At 39.6% G+C, this 8,097-nt stretch overlaps 1 pseudogene; it reads right to left on the bottom strand.

The window, feature by feature from the left end:
• LOC106808096 overlaps positions 1–8,097 on the bottom strand; it is a 31,010-nt pseudogene that overhangs the window by 8,762 nt on the left and 14,151 nt on the right.

The raw sequence follows: 8,097 nt of genomic DNA, 5'->3' as shown, positions 1-8,097 counted from the left end.
ATGTCCAATTGGCATCTCGAGAGAATACGCACTAGCATCCTTACTGTCACAGAATCCCTCTGGGACAGCACTTGGGGCCAGAATCTTGTATCTGTAAGTGGTAATAATAACGAGATCAATATAAAAAAAGCAATCGCAAAACAACCGAACAATATCTAAAGAAATGATCTGAATATCATATAAAGTTTATTTAAAAATCGAAACGACTATAAATAAATAAAATAAATAAATAAATAAATAAATTAAATAAATAAATATAAATAAAATAAATAAATAAATAAATAAATAAATATATATATATATATATATATATATACTATATATTATATTTGAACACTTATGAGATTATAATTTGCTAAGCCTCTGCTGAAATCTTCATAACCAGTCTGTGGGGAAGCCCTTGCGACAAATACGAATTCTTCGCAGGTACACCTGTTGCAGGTCAGTTGTTTCATCGACAGTGCGGCATCAAGAACACCTCCGTTCCTTGTCTCGTTGGGATGATGCAGCGCCACAAAGTCGAGGAGCCCGGCATGCAGGGCCCCATCAACTTGTTCATTTTTGCCTGCGGGAAGGAATCGTATGAAACACGATGCTCGTTCCTATGAAAATTCCATATCAAGTAACTGGGCAATACGCAACTCTGTAACAGAGCAGATAAATTCAATATTTGTGCTATTACGGACCATGTTTCATAACTATGTCATGGAGTAGAAGCAATTGTTTATTCATAACACCTGCGCGAACAGCTTATGCGATCTTTCATTACTCACGGGTTTCTTATGACAAATTCCATATCAATTGAACTGCGAAAAACTACTCTGTAGAGGAGCGGATACGCGTCTTGGAAGGCCGATCGCTCGTTCCTTTCCGTTTCCATTCGCAGTGGTCTCTCATCAGACACCACTGTTCAGCAAAACAGATTGCGCAAGTCAGTAGGTTCCATGCGACTTGGCGAATGTGACTGCCACGTGTCGTTGAATGGGATGCCTTGTTTCTTCCAAGCCTAAGTGGTCAACGTTGTCCGTACAACGCCAGCGTACTGGAAGATTCCGAAGTGCGCCTCCTGCTGTCCTGCCTTCCCGCGGTCTCGCTTGAGGAAGCTCTTGGATTTAGCCGAAGATGAGTTGACCGTCTGTCATCTGTCCAGGAAGGTCATTCTGCTGGCCTTTGGGAACATAGATTCCCCTCAAGATGGCGATACGCCCATGGGCGAAAATAACGATGAATATTTATTAATTCGTTAATCTTAGTTTGCATTGATTTTGCATTGCATTGTTCCTTAATAATTGGATGATTATTTTATATTAGCTATAGTGTTGATTACTACTATAATTAGCATAGCTAGATGACCATGCGTGTTTACCTTTTCAATCATGTCAAGCAAGCCTGGAGATCCAGACCGAAATCAATGAAGGTCCATTCGATGCGCTCACGCTGTACTCTTCCTGTTCAAGAATAAACATGTGATGGTTGAAGAAACTGCTGCAGCTTCCGTTGGTGAAGTTTAATGCAGATCTGCTCAAAGCCGTTGAAGTCGAAAATCTCAAAGCCAGCAATATCCAGGACGCCGATGAAGAACTGCTTCTTTCCAACGATGGCCAGTGTCTTATTGACACTGTCGACAAGGCCGCGGAACATGCGGTCGTACATAGCCTTGGCCAAAGCGCCGACGCCGTTGTAGCACTGCTCCTTCGTCTGTCCTTGTGACGTACTCATTTCGCGACCTTGAGACACGCGGCTTCAGGATGCCCTTGACGAGGTCAGCATCAGAGGATGCCCAAGACATGGGCGACCTTGCAGCCTGCTTCGGTGCGTCGGCCTCTGCCTGCTCCTCCCTGGGGTCTCTGCTTGAACTTCATGACGCCCATATGCATCACGGCGGAGACAATTTTGTAGATGTCCCATTCTCTCTATCAGAGAACCCAGAATATCGAAGGCTTCCTACAAAACACACATAATGTTATTGAAGTGGTGGTGGGGTAATTTAGTGGCCGCGAAGAGGAAGAGATATTATAGTAACAGAAATCTAACCAGGCAACAGCTCATTGCAATTATCATACAATATTTGTTCTCAGCGTATGTGAGAATAATGGACGAAAATATCGATCAATAATTAAGGAACAAATTCAATCCAATGTCTTAATATACAAGATTGCGAATATATATATATATAATATTATATATATTATATATTTTATGTATAACACACTTTAAATATATGTTATCAAGAGCTAATACTACATTAGGTATTATTAGCGTCTTGATTTTAGTTGTTAAGGCGTGGATGGACTCACGTCGGTCAACCTCATCTCCTCGCCATCTCCACTCCGTCGATGTACGTCTTGCCCTGAGCGATGAAGTAGTATGTGCTGACGTCATCCTGCAGCAAAAGCTATGTCTCTGAAATGGATATTTTGTCATCACGCGCGCGAAAACGTATATGTGCGCTCGTGACGTTCACGTACGTACGCCTAGATGCGCGTTGTTATTCTCATATCGTTTGCGACGTATAAAAGAGAAAGGAACATATATAACATAATATATCCAGTTACATTATTCGTGTACTTTCGGGACTAATTCCCATTTTCACGCGTGTCACCTTTTTCTCGCGTTGCAAACGTGTATTCAATTATTCATGCTCATGTATACTTTCCGTACCGTTTGCTATTTTTACATTATACGGTATATTTATATATTTTGTGATTTTCTTGTATTTTACAATTTTATATTCTAGCCGCGGTTCTTCCTCCTTAGGTCTTTTCGATGCCACCAGATGGCAGCTGATAGAAGATGTGTAGCTACGCTCGAGCGGGGCCTGGGAGACGACACGTGACTTCTCCAGCGAATCTACGAAAGTAAATGTTTATCATAAATTAATTGACTGCTCCATGTCCCTATAGGATGTCTGTTCTTAATCGTAATTCTCTATACGGTGACGGGTCTAGACAGTGGCGTGAGAACATATCACGATACACTCACTATTTTACATTTATATTTTTGGTTCTTGGTGCCGTGGTATAGTAGAATCCTACGGTTTATAGTACGAGTAAATATTGTTTTCCTGTTAAATTTATATAAACGGGGATAACCCGGTATTTCCCAGTTTCTCTTGATAAAAATCAATTTCTCGTCCCGTTGATGTGTTATGATGAAGGAAGTAGTTTACAATGCTTTCACCAGAAATACTAAATTTTCATAAACCTCAATAATTCATATATATATATATATATAATTATGTATGTATGTATATATATATTATACATATATATCTTTAGATTTATCAATTATTCTCATATTATCTTGAACGTGGTTTTTATACTCACAAGATTCAATATCGGCTCCAGCCAGTTTTCCAGATGGGCCAAAGTGAATGCGGATGAATTTACCCTGAATGAGGACGAACGCATAATTATAAACGTAATCAGAAAAATCAATAAGCAGGTGGAAGAAATAAAACAATTAACAAAGATTATTATTAAGTTAATAGTTACTCTTAGGGTTGAAGGTAACACATATTTGCATTCTCTCTGCGCACGAATATGTATATATGTATATATATATATATATATATATATAATATATGTATATACATGTATGTGTGTAAATATAATATATATATATTATGTTTTTAATAATTAATTTGATTAAATCATAATTATAATTATTTAATTTAATCCTATAATTTAATATTATACTTACGAAACGAGAGGAGTTGTCGTTTCTGACGGTCTTTGCGTTACCGAAGCTCTCAAGAACGGGGTTAGCCTGCACGATCTGATCCTCCAGACTCACCTGTAGAATCACAGCAACAACCAGCGAGGCATTACATCGAGTCAAGTCACCACGTTACCATGGACATCAAACATGCTCGTTCAATCGCGCATGAAAACGTCGAAAAATCGATAAAAGTACTCATCGTGTGTCGTGTGTCGTGCACATTCGAGCACATGTGTTTATGTAAGCATGGGTTTATTAGTATTATTATTATTATTATTATTATTATTATTATTATTATTATTATTATTAATATTATTATTATTATTATTATTATTACTATTATTATTATTATTATTATTAATATTATTATTATTACTACTATTATTATTATTATTATTATTATTATTATTATTATTATTATTTGAGGTGGTATGTCATGACGCTAACGTGCAACGTGCGCACCCTAGTGGTGAAAACTCCGACGCGAATGTCTCATTAAGGACAAACTCGAATTCAAAAATCTAAAATCCTAAACTAAAAATCAAGTCATTGGAAAGAGAATACGTTATTAGATATCGGAGTGCTCGCAACTGTCTCGCTGTGCATTCTTCTTAAACGCTAATACACGGGAAAGTGGCAACATGCACCTATATAATTATATATATATAGGATTTAAAACTCACTTCACCCACAATAACCGCTTGTAAGGGATCGAAAATCACACACAAAACACGCTGAAAATACTTCGAGGAGAGAAATTATGCGACGGAATAGTATTAGAGGACAACAACAACCGACAACGCTCGTGCAGGAAAACGCAAATACTCAAAAAATAGTTTAACTAGGACATCTGGCAGAAGTGCCGCCAAAGATCGGTCCTCTTGAAATGCCACCAAATAAAGAACCAAAGCCAAAAATAACGCAACTTCTCACAATCTTTCATGGCTTGCGTTCGCTTTTAACGTACACACTTGCTGCAAATAGGTCTTCATACTCATGCAACCTCGGTTTGCACACTTTGACATTTTCTACTTTTTCTGTTATGAAAAGCTATCCGTCATTTGCTCTTACAGAAATCGCCATAAAAAGAGACAAACGGGGAGAATGGTCATGCACTGTAAAATTTGTTAGACGCCAACTGTCGTGCAGGAAAACGTTAGCCGAAAAAAATTCACGGGAAAACCCTACCGGGATAGCACATCTAAAAACATTGGCTGCAAAAGTGCCAAATCTAAACAGGATCTCACGACATTATATAGGAAATCGTTCGCATTCGGCTCGAATAGGGGAGAAAACGCAACAAAAGGTCGTCAAAACACACGCGTTGTTGAGATTTAGGCACACAACAAACCTTCGATTCACCCTCCTTCTTTTTTCCGGAGGCCGCCACAAGGGCGAAGTAGGAAATTACTTTCTTCGTGTTCTCAGTCTTACCGGCACCAGACTCGCCTCTGTTTCACAAACGTTTCACAGGAATGCATAAAACCGAAAACGCGACAAAACGCCACACATAACGCGGATCTGTATTATCCATCTGTATATATATATATCGACGTGTATCTAGATGACAAAAATACGTCGACTTGCTAATCTCGTTTAAAAAACATACGCCAGGCACGCCATATTAAAAATAATTTTAAAAATAATCGTGAAGAGGATGAAGAACAAGAAAATCTTGCGACGTTCGCGCGAACGCAAAAACTGCTAAAAATCGTGTCCATTATTAACGGGTTAAAACCTGTGGAAGTTATTTCGCACATTCTCATGTTTCTATAGACGGTACTTACGTGATCAGCATAGACTGGTCCTCGCGGTCTGAAATAGAGTAGTAATAACCCGCTATGAATATCATGAAATTCCGTACAGACAGTGATCAACGGCAGCTGGAGACACGGGCAAATTACGGACGATAAGGAAGAAGGAGACAGAGAGAGCGATAGAGAGAGAGGGTGAGGGTGAGGGAGAGAGAAAGAGAGAGAGGGGAGGGTGGGGGGAAAAAGAAAGAGAGAGAGAGAGGGGGGAGGAGAGGGAAAACAAATCGCAGCAAAATGAGGTAGAAAGAAAAGGAAAACGTCGAAAGGAGCAACGGAGGCGTAACAAATGTATGTATATAATAAATAAAAAATAAAAAAAATAAATAATAAAACAAATAAAAAAATAAAAAATATATATAATAGCCTGTATAATTATCATTAGACTTTAGTCGTTAACAATCTAACATTTAGTTTCTTACAATTTGCAAATGCAACACGTTCGTCTCATCGAAGACAACAGATGTTCGGGAACGTTAAAAATTCTCGATCTCGCGTCACTCGGCAAAAACTCCACAGAAAATGAAATCAACACTCACTCATCAAACATCCTCAGCGTAGGCGTTGTCGGCGACGGAGAACAGATGTGGCGGCATCTCTGGACGACGCTTGCCACGGTATTCCTGCACGACCTTTTCGATGTAGATCGGCAGCCTCTGTAGGGGTTGATCACGACGCAGAAAGTCCAGAGTAAGTCTGCAGATGCGAGTAAATAGAATCTTTATTACCTATATTATACGGTGAGACCTATAATATATATATATATATATATATATAATTTATAAGAGCAGGTCTGCAGATAGAAATCGCTATCAACTTCTCCGAAACCGATAGGATGTTCTAAAACTACTAATGGCGAATCTAACAGAGTAGGTCTACAGATCGAGTAAATACAATATTTATTACCTCTATTATACGATGGACTATAATATATATATCTATAATCTATAAGGTTTCTACACCTATTTGCGTAATTCTGATAAAAAAACGGCGAGTTCTAAACTACTAATTAATCCACTAAATACTAAATACTACCGACTTTATGTTGGCGAATTAGCGAGTTGGGCCAATTTTGCAATTCGGCAACTCCGAGTGGCGCAAAAATAAAACATGTTCTAATCTCCAAACTAGTTGCTATATCGATCGTTGGTCGCGCAACTTTTGGCGTATACACTGCCGATTGTCGGTTGTATAGTTGGGAAAGTTGGTCCAATTCGCCAACACAAAGGTTGTAAGGTGTAAACCGCCAGCTTAAATGTTACTTACGTAGATTCATCCAGGCGTAGTAACGTTGCCTGAGGTTTGTGCAGCACCGAGGCGTCGTTGAGGTACGTCAGGTGAGCCATGTCATCTGACTTCTCGTACTTTGGCGGGTTCATCTGCTGTACCAGTCCTCCTTCAGCACTTTCTCCTGTAGTAGTAGTAGGAGTAAAGCATTCTAAAAGTGAGATTTTTTTGTTTTTGTGTTGCAGCAATCTTTGTCTGAAATCCGCGCGTCATTTAAGATATAATTTAGGGCCATAAATTATTTTGAGTTGAATATAACTGCGCTTAGGTACGATTATAATTGTCTTGCAAGTAGGAGCGTTAGGGAACTCAACGCCTCTTCTCCTTCTCTCTCTCTCTCTCTTTCTCGCACAGCTTTCTCTTTCTCTCTCCCCTCTCTCTTCCTTTCCTTCTCGGCTGTCCCGTTCTCTCTTTCGCACCTCCTCGTTTCGCATCTACCCTTATCTCTCGCTGTCCCTCTCTCTTTCTCTCGCTCTCTTTCTTTCTCTCGCTCTCTTCTTTCTCTTCTTCTCTCTCTCTCTCTCGCTAATCCCGAACGACCCTCTTCTCTCTTTATCGCAAGCAAACTTGCACGCAAAAACCCTCTCAGCTTCATATGTTTACTGTATACTTTAACGCAACTACCACCGCTACAATTCGTGACGCGCCTACTGTGATGTGTATACATTACCTTCGCCTTTGACGATGATGGTGACCTTGTCTCCCGATCTCTCTTTGAGCTCTCCAATCTGGAAACCCTCCTTCGCGACATGGCACCCACCACATCTTCTTGCCGTCGAACGGGATGTTTCTGCTGCTCGATTCTCATCTTGTCGCCGGGCTTCAGGAACTGCCCGCGGTCCTGCTGGCCGGAGCTCCTTCGTGCCCGCATGGCAACGGTAGCGGCTGCGTCAACATGGCGGAGGCTGTGGGTCTGCAAACGGCTCAAGTGGTGATGCAGACGAAGAAGGGCGATAGCTGTGTGTTTAAAACAACAAGACAACGTCAATTTACCGATAGTTTAAAACTATAATGTACGCGCATTTATGCCTATAATAAGAATATAATGATTAATAACGCACGCGCTAGACATTGCACTAGTATGTCTTACAAGCACACTTACTTAGCATACGGCAATATTAATTGACGATGATGTCATTTATAGAGATCTTATTCGAGATAGATAACACAGAATCTATCTTATCAAGAGCTAATAATACATGCGTCATTAGCTCTTGATCTTATCTAATAGTTCACCTTCATAATTTAACTATGGTTATATTGAAATTCAGCTTCACTG

The sequence above is a fragment of the Priapulus caudatus genome, unplaced genomic scaffold (assembly GCF_000485595.1).
Source record: "Priapulus caudatus unplaced genomic scaffold, Priapulus_caudatus-5.0.1 Scaffold253, whole genome shotgun sequence".
NCBI lineage: Eukaryota > Metazoa > Priapulida > Priapulimorpha > Priapulimorphida > Priapulidae > Priapulus > Priapulus caudatus.
Note: the sequence above shows the minus strand (reverse complement) of the source record. Positions and strands in the feature narration are given on the sequence as shown.